The 23,009-nt window shown below is 39.2% G+C and overlaps 2 long non-coding RNA genes and 1 other non-coding gene across 4 annotated transcripts in view; 1 reads left to right on the top strand and 2 right to left on the bottom strand.

The window, feature by feature from the left end:
• Positions 1–22,749, top strand: part of LOC125107215 (uncharacterized) — a 28,911-nt gene extending 6,162 nt beyond the window's left edge. Inside the window, exons 3-4 of one of the 2 annotated variants that reach the window (XR_007129485.1) lie at positions 1,717–1,848; positions 22,695–22,749. This is a non-coding gene — a long non-coding RNA (uncharacterized LOC125107215). Of the gene's footprint in view, positions 1–1,716; positions 1,849–8,417; positions 8,617–22,694 lie in introns of those variants that run through there. The other variant, XR_007129484.1, reaches the window with a different exon arrangement.
• On the bottom strand, positions 6,641–12,764 carry LOC125107216 (uncharacterized). Its single transcript, XR_007129486.1, has 3 exons — positions 12,556–12,764; positions 11,124–11,197; positions 6,641–7,550 (listed from the first exon to the last, which is right to left on the bottom strand). It is a non-coding gene; the product is annotated as an uncharacterized LOC125107216 (long non-coding RNA).
• Positions 9,674–9,780, bottom strand: LOC125108076 (U6 spliceosomal RNA). Its single transcript, XR_007129765.1, has one exon. It is a non-coding gene; the product is annotated as a U6 spliceosomal RNA (small nuclear RNA).
• Positions 22,750–23,009: the final 260 nt, after the last annotated feature.

Raw genomic sequence — 23,009 nt, 5'->3', positions numbered from 1 at the left:
TAAACAGATTTGTGGTATATCCATACAAGGGAATATTGTTGGGCAATAAAAAGAGATAAAATACTGATGCCTGCTACAACATGGGTGAACCTTGGAAACACTAGGCTGAGCAAAAGAGGGCAGTCACAAAAGGCCATGTATTGTATGATTCCACTTATATCTGGATATTTATTTTATTACGTTCAATTAACCAACATATAGTACATGTCCAGAAAAGGCAAATCTATAGAGACAGGAAGTAGGTTAGTGGTTGCTTAGGGCTAAAAAGGGGCTAAAGAGGAAATGAGAAGGAAATGCTAATGTATATTTCTTTTTGAATTTATTTCTACTTTTTGCTTTTAAAAAAATATTTATTTGTTTGAGAGAGCGATAGAGAAAGAGACAGATTGGGAAGGAGAGGTAGAGGGAGGGGAGAGAAAGTCTTAAGCAGGCTCTGCACTGAGCATGGAGTCTGACTCCAGAGCTCCATCTCATGACCTCAAGATCATGACCTGAGCCAAAACCAAAAGTTGAATGCTTAACCAACTGTGCCACCCAGGTGCCCCTGAGCACACATTTCTTTTGCAGGTGATAAAAATGTTCCAAAATTGACCGTGGTGGTGGTTGCACAGCTCTGTGAACATACTAAAAACCACTGAAGTATATAATTTAAATTGTGAATGGTGTAGTATCTAAGTTATAACTCAGGAAAGACTGTATTAAAAATGTAAATCTCCATGAATGAAGTCACATCTTAAAAACTTGAGAGGCCAGTTTTAATCTCTGGGTGTGTTTTCCTCTATGTAATGGGAATGATATTAATACCTGATAAAGAAGTTGCAGGAATTTATGAAGTAATGTATGTGAGAATGCCTATACACCATAGGACAAGCGATGGTAGAAAAAGCTAAATGGGAAATAAGATCTGTGCTTCCTTCCATGGCATAGAATCAGCACAGGGAAACAGTTGCCCAAGCAGAGACTACAATTTCCATGGCTCCTTGCATCCAGTTATGCCATGATCTAGTTTTGACCAGTGATATGTAAGCAGAAGTGATGTGTGCGGTCAAGGTAGTTAGGCAGCCAATATCTATCTCATCCCCTGTTTCCTTTCCTGCCTGGTTGCTGAGTGACTGATAGGGCATCTGGAGTCTTAATCTGGGAGATGCCTGATCCTTAAAAACCCCTATGTGGGGAAAATCTACCTGCCAGCTGCATATAACACTTTGGGTTGATAATGTCAGTGAAGAAAAAGTTTCTATTAGGTTAAAATGTTTTCATTACAGCAGCCAGTGTTTACCTTCACTAATACAAAAGTTTAAGTAGGACTTCAATAAGTTTTTGAAAAAAATTAAGACATTTTTGTCATTGGCTAGTACCTTTGGAGTTTAAAAACGAAAGCCAGTAGAGACAGAGATGAGGAAAATGTGGAAATCTGAAAGGTGAAGGACTGGAATGGGTGGGGGAAGCATGTTACTGACTCAATACAAAATTTTATTGTTTATTCAATCATTCATGGCTCAACTTCTTCTTTTTTTTTTTAATATTTTATTTATTCATTCGACAGAGAGAGAGATCACAAGTAGACAGAGAGGCAGGCAGAGAGAGAGGAGGAACCAGGCTCCCCGGTGAACAGAGAGCCCGATGCGGGGCTCGATCCCAGGAACCTGGGATCATGACCTGAGCTGAAGGCAGAGGCTTAACTCGAGGAGCCCCCATGGCTCAACTTTTCTTAAGGGATTGATTCACATCATTGAATCTCATGGTCATGCAGCAAGTACCACATTAATTCTGAATTCTCTATACCATTTGCCAGCCCTAATCACTACAGTGAGCCTATATTCTTGAGGAGGGAGACAGACAATAAAAGTAAGTAAATCATATGTTATATTGGATGGTGATAAGTGCCACAGAAATAAATAAACAAGGGACTATGGGATCTCAGGAATGGTGTTCAGTTTTAAATAAGATGGTCAAAGAATATATTATATGGAAGGTGACATCAGAGCAAAGTCTCAAATATAGTGAAGGAACAAACCATGATCCCAGACAGAGGGCTAGAGTATAAAGACCCTGAGATAGGAACATACCAGGTGTGTTCAAGGAACAGAGAGAAAGTCAGTGTGGCTGGGGAAGGGTGGGCAAGGGGAAGAATGACAGAAAAGAAGTCAGAGAAATAAGGGGGTGGGACCAGATTGTTTGGGGGCCTGGGGACTGGACAAAGAGTATAATGGGAGATCTGAAAGAGTTCAAGACCAGAGATAATTGGCTACTGTTACTGACTTCAGTAGTGAATGCCAGTACAGTGCCCTAAAGACAGGTTCACTTTCACTTTAGCAGGTCAGTTCAGAAATTAGACAGCAATCCCACAGGAAGAACCAACAAGAACTCAGATGGTGAATGGGATCCAAGATGCCCCATTCCCTACCCCCGGCCACCATGAGGTCATATCAGTGCCTGTGTACTCTAAGATGATATATTCTGTAGGAGCAAGAGAGAAGGGGAGAGCTTTAAAGACTGAGCATTTATCAGACACAATGTGGAAGAGACTGAATTTATAAGGATAAAAAAAGATGCTACATTTTCTTTGCACATCTTAGTTCTACTGGATTAGCTATGGTGTTCCACAGATCTCTTAAATTCTGTTTGCCTTCCTTCAGTTTATTTCTTTCTGTTCCTCACACTGGATAGGTTTCCTTGTTCTGTCTTCAGGTTCACTGATACTTTCTTTTGCCTGTTCAAATCTGCCTTTGAATCCCTACAGTGATCTTTTTTTTTTTCCCACTTCAGTTACTGTACTTTTCAGCTCCAGATTTTTTTGTTGTTGTTTCTTTTTAGACTTTCTATCAATTGATATTTCCATTTTGTTCAAATATCACTTTTTCGACTTTCTCCACATCTTATTTTAGTTCTTTGAGCATTTTTAAGATAAGAGCTTTAAAGTCTTTGTCTAGGAGATCTGCTATTAAGTCTACAGGGAGAGTTTCTGTTGGTTTATTATTTTTTTTTTTCCTATAAATGAGCCACAGTTTCCTATTTTTTGTATACTTTGTGCTTTTTTGTTTTACACTGAACATACCAGGGTGACTCTGGAAATCAGATCCTCACTCTTCCCCAAGGTTTACTGGTTTTTATTATTGTCTTTGTTTTTACTTTGTTTTTTTTTTTTAAGATTTTATTTATTCATTTAACAGACAGAGATCACAAGTATGCAGAGAGGCAGGCAGAGAGAGAGGAGGAAGCAGGCTCCCTTCTGAACAGAGAGCCCAATGCGGGGCTTGATCCCAGGACCCTGGGATCATGACCTGAGCGAAGGCAGAGGCTTTAACCCACTGAGCCACCCAGGCGCTCCTCTTTGTTTGTTTTTTATTACTGTAGGTCTCTACACTAAGGATCAGCTGAGGTATAAACCTAAGGTCTTCTAACGTCTTTTCTGAGCTTTTTCCTGGGCATGTGCAGTTACTTTCTAATTTTCTCCAAATATGCAGGTGTTCTTGTATGTTTTAGACTTTAACGTCTGGCTTCTGAAAAGAGAAAAACTGAAAAGTTTAAATCCCCTAAATTCACTTTAGCTGGCAGGGGAGGGGCTAGCAACAACAGAGGGGAAGTGAAACAATAATGGCTGTCCACCTCTTTGTCTGTACCTCTTTGATCAGAAGCAGCAATCAATGAGCAGAGCATAGATATCCAATGTTTAGAGGACAACATCCTTTTTGCCTAGCCTGGCTCCATCAAAGTATGTGCAGGCTGCTCCAGGAACACTGGCAGAGCTGCCTACCATAGGACTGAGGTAGGGAACGGTTAGTTACTACTCTGCCAAGAACTGAAATTGACTAAAATTAACTGCAATTTACCATCCAAGTCTTCCCTTGGAAATTACAAGCCTTCAAGGACTCCAGAGTTTCAAAATAGTTATATCAGAGAGACTCTGTCAATGCAATTGTTATCTGGGTGGAGAGACAGATCCCTGGTGCTTTCTACTCTGCCATCTTTCCAGAGTCCTCTTTTAGTGAATAGAATCTCATGTGCTGAATAGTATGTTAAACCTTATGTGTTGTTTTACTCAGGATTTTTGAGAGGAGCAGAACCAATAGGATGTGTATATAAAGAGATTTAGTTAAGGAAGTGGCTCATATGATTATGGAGGTTGATTAAGTTTCAAGATCTGTAGGGTGAGCTGGTGAAGCTGGAGACCCAAAAGAGCAAATGGATGGTGTAGTTCCAGTCTGAAGGCTGGTCGACTAAAGACTCAGGAAAAGCCAGTGTTTCAGTTCAACTTCAAAGACAGGATAAAGCCAAGGTACCAGTATGAAGGCCTTCAGGCCAGAAGAATCCCTTCTTACTCGGTGAAGAGTCAGATATTTTGTTTTATTCAGGCTGTCAACTGATTGGATGAGGCCCACTCACATATGGAGAGCAATCTGCTTTTGTTCAGTCTACCAATTTAAATGTTAAACTCATCCCAAAACACTCTCATAGAAACAACAAATAATGTTTGACCAGATATCTGGGTATCCCATAGCCCAGTCAAGTTGAAACATAAAATTAGCCTTCACACTTCTAATATAGAAATTATATCTGGAAATAACTATATGCTGTGGTCCCTTTAGGGAAGGTTGATAAAAACCTAGTTTTTATCTGAGAAGATTGCATCTTTTCATCATGTTACTCAAATATCTGTTGAATATGCTGAGTATACTACAATCCCAGCCCTGGACAAAAAAAGGCAGTTTATGATTTTGGTGATGATGATGATGATGAAGTGTAAGTCATTTAAACTCTTGACAGTTATATTTATGGAGCAAGACATTTCCTTTAATACTATTTTATAGGCAAGAGGGAAAAATCTGCAAACATATTTTGGATAACATACAAATTTGTCAGGGTCTTGAGTTACTTCATATTTAGAGTGTAGGAGTACTTTACATTAACATGGAACATTCACACTTTATATAAGCTGTGCCTGGGGAAGGTTCAAGATATCTGGAAAACAGACTTTGTATAAGGATGTTCATATTGGAATGATGAGTCTATCCCAACTTCCCCAGGGAGGAATTTAGTAAACAAGGCTGATTCAAAGGCAGCCTTTGACATAGTGAAAATTCTTTCAACTGTGGACCTTATTGTTGCAGGAAAATGGGACAGTAAAATCAAGAATGAAAAAAATCTCATATTCTTACTAGCTGATTTAGAACTCAAGCTTTCAATGCCAGACTGGGTAACCAAGCCTGGACTTGAGAGGGGAGCTGTGGATAGAAACATTAATCAAATTTGCTTTGAGCAAAGCTACTCACCTAGAGCACAAGACATCTGAGAACTTTGTCATGGGCGATTCTGGTAAGTAAATTAAGGGCCAAGTGCTTGTGACATTAGTATTTTGGCAACTACTCCCACTCCCTTTCCTCTTTTTTTTTTTTTTTAAAGATTTTATTTATTTATTTGACAGAGAGAGATCACAAGTAGACGGAGAGGCAGGCAGAGAGAGAGAGAGAGAGAGGAGGAAGCAGGCTCCCTGCTGAGCAGAGAGCCCGATGTGGGACTCGATCCCAGGACCCTGAGATCATGACCTGAGCTGAAGGCAGCAGCTTAACCCACTGAGCCACCCAGGCGCCCCTCCCTTTCCTCTTAATCCAAGTCACAGAATCCTATCTTAGAGCTGGAAGCATATTTGCACTGTCTAGTTTCTCACCCTTCCAATTCAGAATGTGGGGGGTCATTTAGGCCTGGGCCACATATCTCACCAGGCAGGACAGAGCTGATTTCAAAATACCATTAGCATATCTTCGGGGATCTTTCTAATTTGATCTCTAGAGTAGAGCCAGCCTTCATTTCTCAGTCACACGTATGCCATTGATGGAAGTGGTTTCATTCTCTCTTTTATAAATTTCATTTTAAAATGATGACTCATTTCATTGACTTCTTCTTTCAACAAATATTTATTGGTAATAAGGCACTGTGACAGGCATTGGAGATAAAGGTGATCAGAAACAGGGAAGGACCCAGTCCTTACGGAGCTTATAGTTTAGTGATTTTATTAGTAATTTTCATAATAGTTTAATTATTATTATTTATATCTTTTATACTAATATAATTTATCAACAGAAAGAATATATAAAAGAAATAAAATTTAAGATTCCTCTGCTGTCTTCTTTGGCTTTTTCTATTTTAACAAATTCCTTTTATATCATTGTCCTATGCTTATCCTTTTACCTTAGTTTTAATCATGATGTATGTTTTGCATTAACTTTTAAAAAAATATATTTTATTTCTTTATTTGAGAGAGAGAGAGCATGAGAGGAGAGAGGTTAGCAGGAGAAGCAGACTCCCTGCTGAGCAGGGAGCCTGATGTGGGACTCAATCCCGGGACTCCAGGATTATGACCTGAGCTGAAGGCAATTGTTTAACCAACTGAGCCACCCAGGCACCCTGCATTAACTTTTCATGTGTGAATGATCTTAGCAGACTTCTCCACAAATGCTACATCACAAGCATTTTCCCTCTTACTATCTGCAAAATTATCATTTCTGTAAATACAGATAGCTTGCCATATAATTTCCTTAATGATTCTTTTATTTGGGGGCATTAGTTGTATATAATTTACTAATATATAACATTGTGGTAGTTTCTTTTTTCTTCTCTTGAACTTTACCTTAGAAACTAAAGAGCTGAAATTCTATAAATTGGAGTGATGAGATGCTTTTCTTCTGTGATGAACAAGATGAGAAGTAGATGACACATTTTGGGGCCTCTCAGTTTACCTTAGAATTCCAGATGAGTAAAAGAACCAGTGGGAAGCATGACAACCAACCAAATATTTTGTCACCAGATGCATGATATAAAGACATCTTTATCTTCTTTTTATTAAGAATAAAAAAGAAAGTAGAGGGAAATATTTCTATGTATACACATTCACAGGATTACATACATATGAGAAAACAAACATTGAAACCCCTGACAGGGATTTAAAATGTTATTTTTCTAGGCTTCTATTACACTTAAGTTATCACATTATGTTAGCCTACTGAATTCTGAAGTGTGGGATCATCATCAAAATGACCACAATCTCTTGTAATATAGAAAGAATTCTTTATGCCCATTCTTATGATAGATCCATCACTGGTAACATTCCTTCCCTTGTCAACCATAGACTGCTTCCTCTTGTAAAAAATAAGCATGGGCTTACTGGAAGTAACGTCTGTGCCGTTTTACTTTTCTTGGTGTGATTTTCCAAAGGGTTATGGATGGGAAGGAGGGGTCTGATATTCCCACTGGGAGTCCTTATGCGGCTATCATGGGAATGTCCCTAATGAAGGACAAGTCAGATCTAATGAAGAGCAGGGTACAGTAAAGTAGTTAAGTCGAGTCTCACATGCTTCTTCTGGATTTCAGTTATTCCAGGCAGTCTAGTAGATTCTGAACTACCAGCAGCTGCTCACTGGGTTACTTTCTTGTCTGCCACAGCTGCCACCAGCTGTTCTCTCTTTCTTACCCCACACCCAGATGCAAACAGCCGTTCTTCCTTCCTTTACAATTGTCAACAGTGGCTCATTTTGCTCCAAACACACGGACACCTGCAACAAGAGGAATTGTGTTCTTCAGCTGTGCCAAATACTAGACAGCCTTCAGAAGGTTGAATGGAGGAAGGGAAAGAAGGAATGAGAGGTGGTTTGATGTAGAAAGAGCCTGTGTGGGCAGACAGAAAGATGGGTGGGATGCTTCTGGTTGTTTTACAGAGGCTGAGTAAGACAGTGACAACGATACTCATACTTCTTCCTTATGATGGCATTCACTTTGAAAAGCAGAGAATCATCACTAATAAATAAATCCCAGGAAACTGAGCATCAGAGAAGAAATTATGATGGTGCTTTAAAGGTTTGGTTTTCATTCATTTAAGAAATATTTCTTCTGTCAAGCACTACTCAAGGCACACAGGAGGTGTTCAATAAATGGGCATGCATTTATGAACACATGCATATTTATCTGTCTGGTTTCAGTGATATTGAAAGAGAACATTTTATTTCTGTTATTTTTATTTTTTTGTCAAAAGAGAACATTTTAGCCTGATAATTCACAGACCTGTACCCCTGGGGCAAATAATACATTATATGTTAATAAAAATAATTAATAAAAAATATGAAAAAAAAGAGAACATTTTAAATGATTTTTTTCTCTTGAATTCAGCCTCTCCTTTACCCATCCCCGCCATCTTTGGGATTGGGGACTTTTGGATTATCCCCTTGACCAAGAAATATTCCTGGTTCTTATGTCTCTCTCTCTTTGCAGGGACTAGAGAGAAGAAAAGAGAATTGGAGAGGGAGGGCATTCACATTTACTAAGCCCTTAATGTGTCCCCAGTACTGCGCATCATCTTTTATATAGGTTATCTCATTTCATCTTCATCAGAAACTTAGGAAGTCTGTATTACTATTTCCATATAGCTCATAAGGAAACTGAAGTTGGAAGCGTGAAGCTACTACAGCCACACAGCCAGGCAACGAACGACACAGCCAGGACTGGAGAGACTCTTCCACTCCAGAGCATGGGCTCTTTTCACAACAGACTGTTCTTCAGAGAATATTAATGTGAGTAGTAGAGGATACCGATCGTGATGATTGGGTTCAATGCTGTGATTGTAGAAGTAGGGGTCTAATCCGTCCAAAGGCTGCCCCTTCAACTGGAAATTGGTCCAAATTTCATTCACCATTTTAAGCTGCGGAGCACTGTCTAAAGGTTGAATGAAAGATGAGATACTGAGGACTCAAAGATAAAGTTGTTATCACAGATATAATCTCTACCTCCCTATAACGTTTTCTGTTAACAGTGGGTTTTGAAAGTATTTGACCAAAGTCGGGGAGGACCCTCATTTCACACCCTAACTCCATCCATTAGTATTCAAGCAATGTTAGTGATTATCCTTTGGGATATTGAGTAGGAAAAAACTGGCGGAGGCTCTAAGAAAACTTCCTCTGGTTTAGGGAGCCATTAGGAAAAGCTCCTTATTCTTGTAAAAATTTTCCCAAACTTTCAGGGCCAGGTTTCTGCAGCTGGCCAAGAGTCAGCCTCAGTTAGGATCCTGCCAAATTGGGCATCAACAGCTCATTTGGCTTGGAAAAAAAAAAGAAATGAGAAACAACTGACGTTTGTATACTTGAAATTATGAGCTGTTTCTCTAACAAAGAGACCAAACACTTTCGGCTTGTTTTACAGTAAACATACACATTGAACAATTTGGTTGGTTAGCAGCTGGTTGTGCATATGTAGGACATATGTGAACACATATGGAGGCATAAACTCACATATGTTCACTTAAAAGGACACTGTCAAGTCATTTTATGACTTTTTTTGTTCTCTGGGCTCCATTGTTTATAAAATCTTCTTAGAAGCTTAAAAATACAATTTCTTTCCCTACTGATTTTTGTTCTTTTTTTTGTTTAAACAAGTATTTTGAATGACACTCAAATAAATGCAACTGGTTCGATTTAATACCAAGTCCTACTTAAGCATATATAGCAATACAATGTCCAGTCAGAAACAAAGCACTAACAGTGAGATAATTCCTTATGAAGAGAGAAATAACCATCTTCTGCCCTTAGAGTCGACATTTCAGAATTGAATAGTACTCACAGATTATTTTCTGGCTCCCCAGTGTTTTTATATATGTATATATGCATGCATGTATGTTTGCATGTATTTTTAAACTATGAAATGCTTTACAGATTTGCATGTCATCCATATGCAGAGGGCATGCTAATCTTCTCTGTATTGTTCTAATTTTAGTGTATGTGCTGCTGAATTGAACACCCAAGTGCTTTTAGTGTTAGATACCAAATATAGGTAATAGTGACCATAATAAAACCTATTTTTTTCCATTTTCTTTAATGTTCAGCAATATTTTTCTACCTTCATTACTAAGCAAAAATCCCTTTAAAAAAATTCTTGCTTTGGGCAAAAGCTGTGAAGAATCAGATCAAAATGGCTAAAAAAAAAAAAAAAAAACCAAACTGAAAAGATGCTCCAAATCACAACCATTTGGGAAAAACAAGAAGTTAGTTAATGATAAGTTGTCACTTTACATCCATTAGACTGGCAAAAGAAAAAAGCAACAATACACATTGCTAGTGGAGATGTGAGAAAAAGGGCACTGTCATTCATATTTCGCTGGTGGAAATGGGGATTTTAAAGAGCTTTTTTGGGGGATGTAAATCTAGCAACATTTCTTAAAATTTTGTGAAATTAAGAAAAACATTTCTTAAGTTAAAAGTATATACTTACCCTTTAATCTGGCATTCTCCTGTTGGGAATTTAACTCATGGAGACAGGAGCACTACCTTACAGGATATAAACACAGGATTTCTACAGCAGGATTGTTTATTGTGGCAAAATAACAACAAAAAACTGAAAGCAAGTGAATACCCTTTAATAAGGAACTGTTGTCGGATAAATTATTGTATGTCTATACCATGGAATATTACATGACAACATCCCCCCCCAAATGAATTAGAGCAATACTAGTTGCTTAGAAGGATTACCACCAGATACTGTTGAGGGAGAAAAGCAAGATGTGTAAAACAGTATATTATATGAGTCCTTTTCTAAATCATTGATCAAAAAAACTTTTATACATTCTCTCTCTACATTTCTCTTTTGCCTATACATACATTTGTATAAGGTTAGATGGTGATGGAAACAAACATGAATGGATATATTCTAGGCTGTTAAGATGGATTGTCTAGAAGGTGGTGGTAGGTGAGGAAAAGAAACAAAAAAGGAAAAGGCTAATGTAAGAAAAATGTGGTTGAAAGAGGTGGTCACATTTATGCAAATTATATGTGTATATGCAAAAAAGGAATTTTTGAAATGATAAGAGATCATTGAAATAAAACGTTATCATCTTCTAGTTTTCAGGATTTCCATAGACTGAGATAAAGGAGGATGTGAAAGTTCTGGAAGAAGTCAGATAATCATGGAAGAAATTGAACTTGAGGGTTGGCCAGATCTTTTAGGAGTCCACGGTTTCCACTTTAAGATCAAGAATAGCAGGTTGCATTTCAATCATTTCAGGGTACTGGTGCCACCAAGTGGTGTCTGGAGCAATTGTTGGTGGCGTTTTATTACCCTCCTGGTGAAGGAAACTCTTGGCTTACCTGTGCCTTGCATCGTAGTAAGCGGTCTGTGGAGAGCTCCAGTTCTCCTTGGAATGAAGCACATCCCTACGAGCCTGGCGACATGATCAGAAGTATGAGAAGAGATAGGGGAGCAGGCGGCTTTTGCCCTAGAATCTGAGCTCCCTTGGTTTTTCCAATCAGCATGTCCTCTGCTACGCATTTACCTGTCAAGTCCCTTGAAGTGTGTTTAATATTTTCTAACTACTTAGACTAGTATTACAACCTATCCGACCTCTTTAACAGCCTGTTCTCTTATGTAGGCTTTCTCTTTTTATTGCCACCGTCCCAGCTTGGCCTCTTGTGGCTTCTTCCTAGTGCCATAAGAACGTTTTCTTGGGCTTTCCTATCCTTGATGTCTTTCTGGTCCATTCTGGCCAAAGCCCACTTCTGTCTAAGTTTCCTGAAGTTTTGGTCACTTAACAACACTATTCAAAAGCCTTCAGTTGTTTCTCCCTGCCCATCATCCAATTCTAACACCTGAGCACAAGCTTTTACGAGGGTGGCAGTATTTCTCAGTTTGTCTGGGATTGTCCCAGGTTACGTCTGTTGTCCCAGTGTAATTATTGTGACTTTATTCACTCTCAGAAGGCTCTGGTTTGGATAATAGATTATAGAGACATGCTAGCTCTTAGCCACTTGGTTCTCCTGCCTGTAATACATACAATAAGTAAGCTAATGGAAGAATGTCTCAAGTTTGTGGCAGATGGAGGAATTAGATCTGGGTAGAGAGTGTATCTTTTTTCTTAAAATGTTGAAAAGCTAAATATAAATTGCCTGGTACTTATTACCTTATTTAAATTTTATCTTTTTTGTTATTTTGGTGACAAGTAGAATTTCTTGTTTGAACTTGAGGAAGAAAATCTTAACCTTTGTAATTTTCATGTAGCTCTCTAGGTTTTTCACAGACTCTCCAGAGTGGTCCCATTTGGGGCCTGATGAATGTCACGTTCATAATTTGTTACCCAAGATGAAGAATATTTAGCTGAGTAATGATACAGAAATTCTAAAAATTTTGAGGAGGTAGGGGCACCAATTCTGTGAACTCCTTCAGCATAAGAGGAGATAGCTTAGTCATCCAGCAGTTAACCTAGTGCTTGAGCATTAATGCCGTTGAGAAGGATTTTGAGCAGCCCCTGACAGCTTGTGAAACTGACATGCAGGCCCTGCATTCTGGTTTAAGTATATTCTACTCTGCTTGCTGTATTTGGGATGTAAGATGAGATTGAATATATACTGTTTAAGGAAATGCATTGTCCTTAGCTCACCATCACTGGGAATGCACTGTGAGTTTTTTCTGCAGCAAAACAGATTTTTTAAAAAAGATTTTATTTCTTTGTTTATTTGTCAGAGAAAGAGAGAGAGAGAGAACACAAGCAGGGGGAGTGGCAGGCAGAGGGAGAAGCAGACTCACCCAATGTGGGACTTGATCCCAGGACACTGGGATCATGATCTGAGCCAAAGGCAGAAGCCCAACCGACTGAGCCATCCAGGTGCCCCGAGGCAGAATAGATTTTTCTCCTACCCAGTCCTTTTCATAACCAGTTAAACACATTTTCAAGACAACCAGAGCTTGGGGTCTTGAGAAGGACTGAGTGTGAGAACTAGACCTTTACAGGCTTGGAGCTGTGATCTCATGAACACCAGACACTCCCCAAATGACTAATAGTCATGTAATGCCCATATACCTCCAGTCACCAGCAGCCCTTTTTCCTTATGATCTAGATTTGAGCCATTCTAAAGTCCAGGAATTCAAAAATCAATTTAAGCTATTCTTTAACTAGCTGAGAGTCATTCATTCATCATCATCCATTATCTCCCATGTGCCCTGCCAGGTTCTGGGCATACAATGAAGAACAGGCATGACTTCCGGGAGGGCAATTTTCCAGCAGACACACATACACCCAAATCATCACAAGCTCACATGTGCACAGGCACGTCCACGCACACACACAAGGTGACTTCAGCTTGTTCTGTTAATGGATGGTGAGAAAGCTCCCTCTTTGTCTTCTTTTCTGATGATAGCTTATTTTAGGATACTTTTTCCTGATGACGCCATCAGGAGCAGAATCAGGCTTTAGACATGCTGACGCATCTACAGATATCTGGGACTCTGCCATCCATCAGTTTTCCTTTGTGTATTTCTCCTTTTTTCCTCTGACTGTGTGTTTAATACATCTGAGTAATTTAGATACAAGAGCAAGATGTTTTCGCCTCATGCTTGTAAATATGCTCCAGATTGTGAGTTCTTCCAGATCAGGGACTGTGTCTTAATATTAGAGATTCTGCATCTGACCGCCTGTATTTGAACCCCAGCTCTGACACTTTGTAGCTTTATGACCTTGGGCAACTGTTGTAACCTCTCTGTGCCTCAAATGGCTTCTCTGTATAATCGACATCTTGGGTTTTGTTCTTTTTTTTTATTTTTAATTTTTAAATTTTTATTTCTTAAAGATTTTATTTATTTATTTGAGAGAGACAGAAATAGTGACAGACAGCATGAGCACGGAGGAGAAGGAGAAGCAGGCTCTGTGTTGAGCAGGGAGCCCGACATGGGACTCAGTCCCAGGACCCCAGGATCATGACTTGAGCCAAAGGCAGATGCTTAACCAAATGAGCCACCCAGGTGCCCTTACTTCTTTTTTTTTAAACAACTTTATTGAAATATAATTCACATATCATAAAATTCCATTTAATGTGTGTACAAGTCAGTGTTTTCTAGTATATCTACAGTTGGGGAAAGCATTCCCACAATCTAATTCTAGAACATCTTTATTGCCTCCCAAAGAAACACTGAAGCCACAAACAATCAGTCCCCATTCCAGCCTACCAGTTGTTATGAGGATTAAGTGAATTACTATATGAAAAACACTCAGAATATTATCTGGCACCTAGTAAGTGTTATGTAAATGATGGCCGCTATATTGCTATTATTATTAACAATATCGTTGCTACTCTGTGCCCTCAGCCAGTACAATGACTGATACTTACTAGTTTCTTGCTGAATAAATGAAACAGTGGGAGAGAGTAGAAGACACATTTTGTAAGAATTTTACGTAATGATGAGAAGAATGCCCTATACTGTGTGTATAGTACAGACATAATCAAAGGCACCACAGAATCTGTGTTGGAGCCCAATACTTTCACGAAGAAAGAGGTTTTAAAATGGGCTTTTTTCATAGTAGCTTGACAGGATGGTGTTGATGATTAAAGAATTTCATCCCAAGTCCTGAATGCTGATAAGTAGACTCGTGACCCAAGGAAGGACACAGAGGCTGAGCCTCTTTGTAGGTAACCTGTAAAATGAAATTGGATTCACTAAATGATTACAAAATTTACTCCTCTTTCTAACATCCCATGATACTGTCTGCCAATAAGTGTCACGAGGGTTTTACATATCATTTGTAACCTAGACACAAAACCCTGTGACATTCATTTTATGGTCTTATTTGTTACAGTCCCGTAGTGTCTTGTGTTCCCAAAGAGAACATAAGCATAGATCATCCCATCCTTACACCTTCCATTGGCTTCCCTCTACCTATAGGATAAAGTTCAAAACCCTTGACAGAGCATGCACAACTCTCGTGGTCTCTTTTTTACCTGTGGAATATCTACCTTCAGTCCTCCTGGGCGCCATACAATTGATATTAGTTTGGGGGAATCTGAGCAGATTCCAGTGCCTCCCAGAAATTTTCAATAAAGAGAAGGAAAGATTGAAAGTAGTTGGAAGTGGTTTGTTTCAAGCCATTGCTGACAGGTATAGATTTAAGGCACTCTAAGAAGATTGTCCTTTTGCAGCTGTTACCTGGGTCCCCTCAGCTCTCCTGGTTTCTTTCAAAAGCATGCATATTCAGTGTTTCCTTTGCTTCTGTATTCTTTTAATTGTCTTCCCCTTTACCCTGTTCTCTTTGGCGTGAGTTGGCAAAATTTTGTTTCTCCTGACTGAAGAAAACTGCTAACCAAACAAAACTAACACAAAATTCTTTTACGATCTGGCCTGTCTAGTTTGCCAGATCCCATCTTCTGATTTAGGTTCTGAAAATGGGATATACTTTCCCATGGCCTCCTGTCAGAAAAGTCTTTCTTTCTTCCCTGCCTAAAGAATTCCTATTCCTTCAGTGGTTGGCCTAGGCCTTTCTTTGGTGAGGCCCTCCCTGCCCTCTTTTCATGTACTTAGAGCCTTTCCCCTCCCCGATCCAGTAGCATCCCGTGTATATATATGTAACAATATTAAGAGCCGACTGTTATTCTTTTCTTATTTTTGGAGAGAATATTGAGGGGAACAAAAATACGCCACCTCAAAATATGCCACTTTGGCATATTGATTATTTTGAATTAAATAATCTCTCACGTGAAGATATCCTTCCTATCTTGGGAAGGTAGAAGTCATCCTTATCACCAGAGATAGAGAATTCAAGGACAAGAAGGCACTATAAACAAACTTTATTCCTTCTTTTTTAGTTTGCTACCCCACACCCAAACTCCTTTGTTTTGTCAAAATCTTCGGGAATAATTATTTCTTTGTCTAAATGACAGAAAAGCTGCCTGCTTTGGCCACTTTTTGGATTCAGCTATCTTTGGGGCTCCTGTGCATACAATATTGAATTTATGTTTTTCCTGGTAATCTGTAGTATGTCAATTGAATGATTAGGTCAGTCCAAGAACCTACAAGGGAAGAAGGGGACAGTTTCCCCCCCCCCCCCCCACAACATAGGATCAGTGTGATTTTCTTCACCTGTCTGCCCCTTTCCCCTCAACCATGACCTATATTAGAATGGTAACTACAGAGGCGTCTGGGTGGCTCAGTGGATTAAGCATCTGCCTTCATCTCAGGTCATAATTCCAGGGTCCTTGGATCGAGTCCACATCAGTCTTCCTGCTCAGTGGGGGAGCCTGCAGCGCCCCTTGCTTGTGCTCTCTCTCTGTCAAATAAATAAACAAAATCTTAAAAAAAAAAAAAATGACAACTGCATGACACAGGTTTTGTTGCTGAAATGTTTCTTGGATTTGCTCTGAATTTTTTCTGTCCCAGAGAAACAGCCTTTAAAATGCTGACCTTGCTTATCGCCTCCTATTGTTTTTTTCCAGTCCTTCCTCTACTGGGATTGACTAGTTACTGTAGTAAAACCAACCCGATCCACTCACTTATTAAGATACCTGCACCATACTTCTCCTTTACTTTCCGGACGGAGCCCTTTGCACATAAATGAATAGTCACAATCTGGTTTCTGTTGGGACTTTAAGGAAGAGTCTATGGCTGTTTTTGTTCAATGTAAGGATGTCATGGATGTTAAGGTACTCTTTTGATTTAATCAACCTTTTCAAGGAGAAATGATAAAGGAAAAAACAGGCTTTTTCTCTTTTTGAAAACAAGTACGCTCAAGTGTATTCTGAAATCATGATAGCTAGTATGTGGTTAGAATTTCCCCACATTGAATTCTTCCAGGTCAGCAGGAGGCCCTTTTTGGTTGTTGTGAGCAGATGCCTAACCAGAGATCTCCAAAAATGACTCTTTAATTTTTTTTTTTTCTCTCAGCTAGTTTGATTGTTATTTGCAGGAAAGAAAACCAGACAAATATTTCTTATTCTGTGGAAGACATTTAACTGGTTTAATCCATATGTAAGCATAAGAAAATAAAAATCATTCTCCTGATGGAAGAGATCTAGGAAACTTTCTCCGGCCTGGGGGAGAAGGTAGTGTTGGACGGGGTCCTGGATGCTTTCTGTGGGAAAGGAAGGAGCAGTGCTCTGGCGAATGACATTGCAGGTCACCAGAAAGCAAGCAGGAGGTCATCCGGGAGGGTGAGACCCCTGCCCCCCACTACTACCATGGGACAGATGAGGATGAAGGGGTCCTTCACCAGAACCTTAGAGGATGGCTCTTAGAGTCTCCAGAACCTACATCCAAAGAAGTCCAAATCCAGAGAGTTCTATTTTTGGGAAATCAGGATCCATCTTGACCCCAGAACATTCATTTCCATATTTCACTTTTTTTGATTCATCATCTCTAGCAAAAAGAAGTATTTTAAGTCTTGAATACTAATTTGAGTTAAATGTATTATAAGTCCCCTCATCTCTACTTCTCCCCACTCTTAAAAAGAACAAAAACCAATAACCAAAGTGACGGCTTCTTTAAAGACTTACTCTCCAGCTGTTAGTATAAGCAGGAGTTTATACTCCCAACATGGTGAGTCTGTCCTAATAAGTTAGGCTTTGGGTTAAAAACTGAGTTCCTTCTTGGCTCAGAGCTACCTCTAGCTTTAAATAGGGTGGCCGATCCTTCATAGAAAGGACATCTGAGTGCAGCTTCCAAGTGTAGGAATTCCTTGACTGGGCTTCATTGTATATGACATCGTAAGGACGGTACAGCCTCCATTTAGTCTTTAAGGGGAGAGGTGAGAGGCCGCTTACAGAACTAACCAAAGGCACACACCTATCATGGGACCACAACTAAGAAAAAAAATTCCAGCAGAGTAAATTGTTTTTCTCTCCCTTTAGATTTTAGGAGAAAGAGGCAAATGGCCATAGGAAAATTTTACAACAGAGATTTATTTAAATTTTAGAAAACAATCAAATAACTTTGAAAGTACAGCTTATATGTGTCTCTTTGACCGAGAAGGAGAGTAACAAAAAATAGTACAGTGCCTGGAACATTATAGTAATCAATTATAATTTCTTAAGTGAGTAAATCTTACTCTCTTGATCCATTTAGCTGCCACCCCTAGACATCTTCTCAATCTTTGGGCTTCACTCTTTTTTCTAAAGTTCAGAATCTTAATGTTAATGGTAATGTCTAATACTTATGAACTCACGTAGGATTAGTACTGTTACTGAGCTACGTGGACACACACATAGCTGAGGCTTGGGAAGTGGACATCACTTGCCTGAGGTGACACTGTTGTTAGACATCTGAGCGAGGACTCAAATCTGGGCCCATCTGACTCTGATGTTTATCCTTTATTTTTTTAGGCATTTCCAATTGATCTGTCTTTCCAGCACCGTTACTGGCAATATGGTAACCGATGTATGTTTGAATGAGCTGAATGCTCATCAGAGAATTTCTGGAGCTTTTCTCTTACCACAAAATATTAGCGAAGCAAATGATAGAAGTTCTTGCCAGACTCAAATAGGGATTATTCCTCCTGTGTTTTTCTTGCACGTGCTTGATTAACCATTAAAACCATTATGTTTGGGAACGCCTGGGTGGCTCAGTTGGTTAAGCCGCTGCCTTCGGTTCAGGTCATGATCCCAAGGTCCTGGGATCAAGTCCCGCATCGGGCTCCTTGCTCAGCAGGGAGCCTGCTTCTCTCGCTGCCTCTGCCTGCCTCTCTGCCTGCTTGGGTGTACTCTCTCTCTCTATCTCTGGCAAATAAATAAAATCTTTAAAAAAAAAAAAACCATTATGTTTGTATTGAATAACCAATGTATTCTGGTTACAAATGTGGGAAAAAATATGAGCAAGAGAATCTGCTAGGCAGTGAGCTCAGTATGTCATTATACTGCGGATTTCACTATGGTTTATTCTGAATGAAAATGGATATATCTGAAATTATCCATAAACCTGGGCTTTCTTACTAAAGTCCAATGGACCTTTTAGCTTAATGTTAGCCATTGTTAACACAGGAAGAATGCCTCAATCTCATTTCTATATTTGTGAGCATCATGAAGGTTAAGGTTCTGGTTGCCAAGCACTTTGAATTGAACAAGAACCCAATAAATGCTAGGGAATGAATGACAAGGATTCACTTAGCCTGGACTACGGAACTGGCATAGTTTGAATGCTTCCGGCTTGTTGACCTCCTTTCTCCTTCTCGAATGTCTGGTCATCCATATTCCCTACCTGCTGTTGCTGTTTGCCCCAAGCCTTGAGTGAGATAACCTGATCAACAGTTAACAGTGGTGACTTATTGAGGTTTTATTTTATTTATTTATTTTTTGATAAGTATTTACAATTTCCAAAGGAGGTTAAAGATAAGACTGAGTGTACTGGGTAGAATTTTACTATCCACAGTGAGCAGGCAGGCCTCCAAGGCCAGTTAAACCAGTTTTGGGATCAGGTGACTGTTATGTACCAGAGGAGCTCTTTAAGACAAGAGAACACTGCACTTCCTTTGCAGGTAGGTCTTAGTGTGGCCTTGCCTTTACTGAGCCTGGGCTCTTGCGTTTATCTTTCCTCTAGTCTCATGACGATTCTGAGCCAATGGCAGGATCAGAGACCAGAGCACCTGCCATCTAGCTTAGGACTTGTTGCACTCCACTGTTTCTCTTTCTTTCAGTGATGCATTTTTTTGTTTCACTCACATGTATTTACTTGGCATTAGTGTGCCCGGTCCATGGACGTAATCACCATACATTAGGGAGGGTTACTGGTGCTGAGGACAATTAATAATCACACAATAGGACCTGTTGAGATAGGACGTCTCAACAGGTCCAGATGAAAAACCTGCATAATTTCCTAACATTCATTGTGGGAATTGGCAAACTAAAGGTCTTGGGCCAAATTCGAGCCAACATTTGCTCTTTTATACTCAAGAGCTAACAATGTTTTTTTCATTTTGAAATAATTAAAAATCAAAAGAAGAATCATATTCTGTGATATGTAAAAATTATATGAAATTCACATATCAGCGATCATAAAGTTTCCTTGGGACACAACCATACTCATTTACTTACATATTGTCTATGCCTACTTTGGAATACTCATGTCAGGATTGAGTAGCTTTGACAGCGCCTTGTAAATCCCAAGATATTCATTATCTGGCCTTTTATAGGAAAAGTTTGCAGGAGCCTTTTAGTCAGTCATCTGGCATCAACTAAGAGGGCAGCCTGGAAACCACTGTTAAGCCAACCCATGCTATTTTTCCCTTGCAGCCATTTATGTTCCCAGGAAACTTTGCCAGCTTGATTAATTGCATCAGTGGATATTAATACCGGACAATCAAGCTCATATTTGCCTGCATGGCTAAGCTATCTAGGTTGCGTAGTAATGGTTGTCTGTTACCAGTGCCCTACATGGAAATAATTGGATAGAAATAGGAGTAGCTGTAACTGCAAGTTAACATTATTCGTTTTATAATATAATTTTTCTGCCTTGGATACATTTCTGTAACTGAGTTTTAAGACCATATGGGAACAAAACAAAGCAAGACAAACAAACATAGCTTTTCTCTATTTGGAAAAATGTGAACAAATGAAGGCCCAGAGAAGTTAAACAAGCTTCCTAACACCATCTAGCTACCAAATGGTAAAATCAGGGCTAGAAACCATGTATCCAGACACCACCTTGCACTGTGCTGTTTCTTGTTAATGAAACGGCCATAGGTACAAAATTGTGAAGACTACCCTTACAGATGTCAGACTGGGGCTCTTCTTTTTACTCATTTCCCTGAGAAAGCAATGGAAGGACATTTAGCTAATTTGAATTAGGCCTAATCTATCCACTTTTTTTCATTAGCAGGTGATGAAATTAACAGGATCCTGGGGAGATTGTTTTTCTAACTTTTTCACTTGAAGGGATGGGATTGTTGCTAGATGAAGCTTGGAATTAATACTCAATCCATCTATGACCCCAAGAGTCTCATGCCCCTTCAGTGGATCACAGATGCATACACTTAGGTTGTCTACAGATTCCCCGCCCCCCCCCCCCCCCACACACACAGACAAGACCTTCTTACAATATAGGATAGACTGAGGTAGTGATACACCTGTAATTTGGGGTGCCATGTACATATACTCTGCTAGCAGCTGTTTGTTAGTGTGAGTTAGAATGAATGGCTTTTAACATTGGAATTTTTGCACTGCTAGGTTTTTATAACGATAACCATACTTCCTGGAGGTGATGAGCTTCCACTCTTCTGAATATGTTGCCAACAAAGAGGCATGTGTTTGCAAGGTTGCATCCTAGGCAACCCCAAAGGCACCATGCTGCTTTAGAGAACAATGAAAAGCTTATATATGGAAATCTATGGGGGCGGGGGGTGGAAAGAGGACCAGATGTGTGAAATTAAAGAGAATTAAAGAATTAATGCTGTACATCCAAAATGTGTGTAAATTTAGTGTCAGCATTTCCTTTAATTGATTTCCAGGCTTAGTTTTGGCAGTTTTATTTCATTGATGGTGATTCTATGTGCATCGTAGGGATGAACATCTGATTAGTTTATTAAAGCAGAGTAGATTTATGTTCATCTTAACAGCTAAAATGTTTTAATTTGTTCTTTGACTTTTGTCCATATGTCTTCATTTCTTGTGGAAAAAAGTTTGTTGAATTGTAACCAGTTTGAAACATAGTGTAGTGAAGTCAGATTATTCAAATAATGGGAAACGGGGGTGCTCTTTAACCCTTTTGATTTGGGGAATATCTACTTATTGGCCCAATGATGTCATGATAGATAATGGGTGTAAGAGTCATTACTATGTTTCATTTCCCGAAGCCAGCAGGGTAAATGGATACTTTTTGCCTCTGCCCTGATTCCTGTCCCAGGGTAACTGATTTATGCTGATGATAATACAACTAGTATGTTGATTAGTCATGCAAAACAAAATAAAACAAAACAAAACGAAAAGAAAGAATTACCAGGGCAAACCCTTATAAAAAGTCCTTTTCTCCCCTTTTTTCCTCGGTTCCATCTGTCATCCTCTCTCTCTTCCTTCTTTCCTCTTTAACTGTTAATAGCTTGTTTATTCTCTCTATAAAGAGTGCTCTAATGTTGTTCATTTACTCTTATACTCACCTGGGAGAAACAGCAATTAACTTTGAACATGGAGACAGGTGGCTGAGCAGACTTTCTGCAGATCTGGTTAATTAAGTCTAGACTGGAAACGGAACAAAAAGGAATACTCCGTAGTATTAATGTGAAAGGAGAGACCTGCACTGCAGCTGTTCTCACTAAGCTCATTGAAGATATTTTAAATGAAACAAACTGTTGGCTTTGATGAAATTGTAACACATGATGTAGCATGAAATGGGAGAAGAGCACAAGTCTCCAAAAGTCACACAAGTGATGAGATTTTTAAATTTGTGTGCTTCCCTTGGGTGTGACGGCCTCATATTTGGAATGTTTTGCATAATTATGAATGTGGAACTGTTTTGTATTTTGAAGTCTGTTGTGGGTTCAGATGGTATCTATGTACAACATCACTCTTTTTTATTTTCTAACAAGATAAACTTGGTTTCTAGAATTTTCCTTGTAGAAAGAAAAACGTCTGTTAATGTAGGCATAACTCTCTGAAGATGGCTCATATAGCATAGATATACATTCTCTGTTTTTTTGATGTCCTTAACATATCTGGATTTGGAATCTACAGCAAGATAGCCTTACTTAGAAAATACAGTTTTGTACAATTTTAAGAGAAATAAATTATTCTTTTCTAACACCCAAGGGCAGGGTTTATTATTAAAACGGTCCTGTGCTACCAGTCCTGTCTGCTCCAACTGAAATAAACAAGGGCCCTTTCAACAGCCAAAGAATAAGATGCAAGGAAAGTCAAAACCATCACTAAACAGTCCAGGTAATGGAAATTTCTCACGATTTTTGATTTTTTTTTTTCTTTTAGGAGGGAGTGCCCAAGGACAGTTTTCACATTAATTCTACTTCAAAAATGTCTCAAGGTCAGGATAACTTTCTGGGGCAAATTTTCCTTAGAAAACAGAGTATTGTTTCCCGATCCTCCATGGGAAAAGATTGTCCTTTGAATCTTGCAAGACAGGGAAGCTCATGGTTAGCTCGACTGCTTTTGCAGGAAAGAACTGAAGTTGTTCAGGGCGATGCCTTTGTCTTTTACAAGGACCGGACACATCTGTTTGCAGAATCCACATGGGATTATTAAACCTTGTGTTGTACAACATAAGTCTTACAAGGGAATAACTGT

This window comes from Lutra lutra, chromosome 8 (assembly GCF_902655055.1).
Source record: "Lutra lutra chromosome 8, mLutLut1.2, whole genome shotgun sequence".
NCBI classification, from domain to species: domain Eukaryota; kingdom Metazoa; phylum Chordata; class Mammalia; order Carnivora; family Mustelidae; genus Lutra; species Lutra lutra.
The sequence above is the reverse complement of the archived record's forward strand: the minus strand, read 5'-3'. Positions and strand labels throughout refer to the sequence as shown.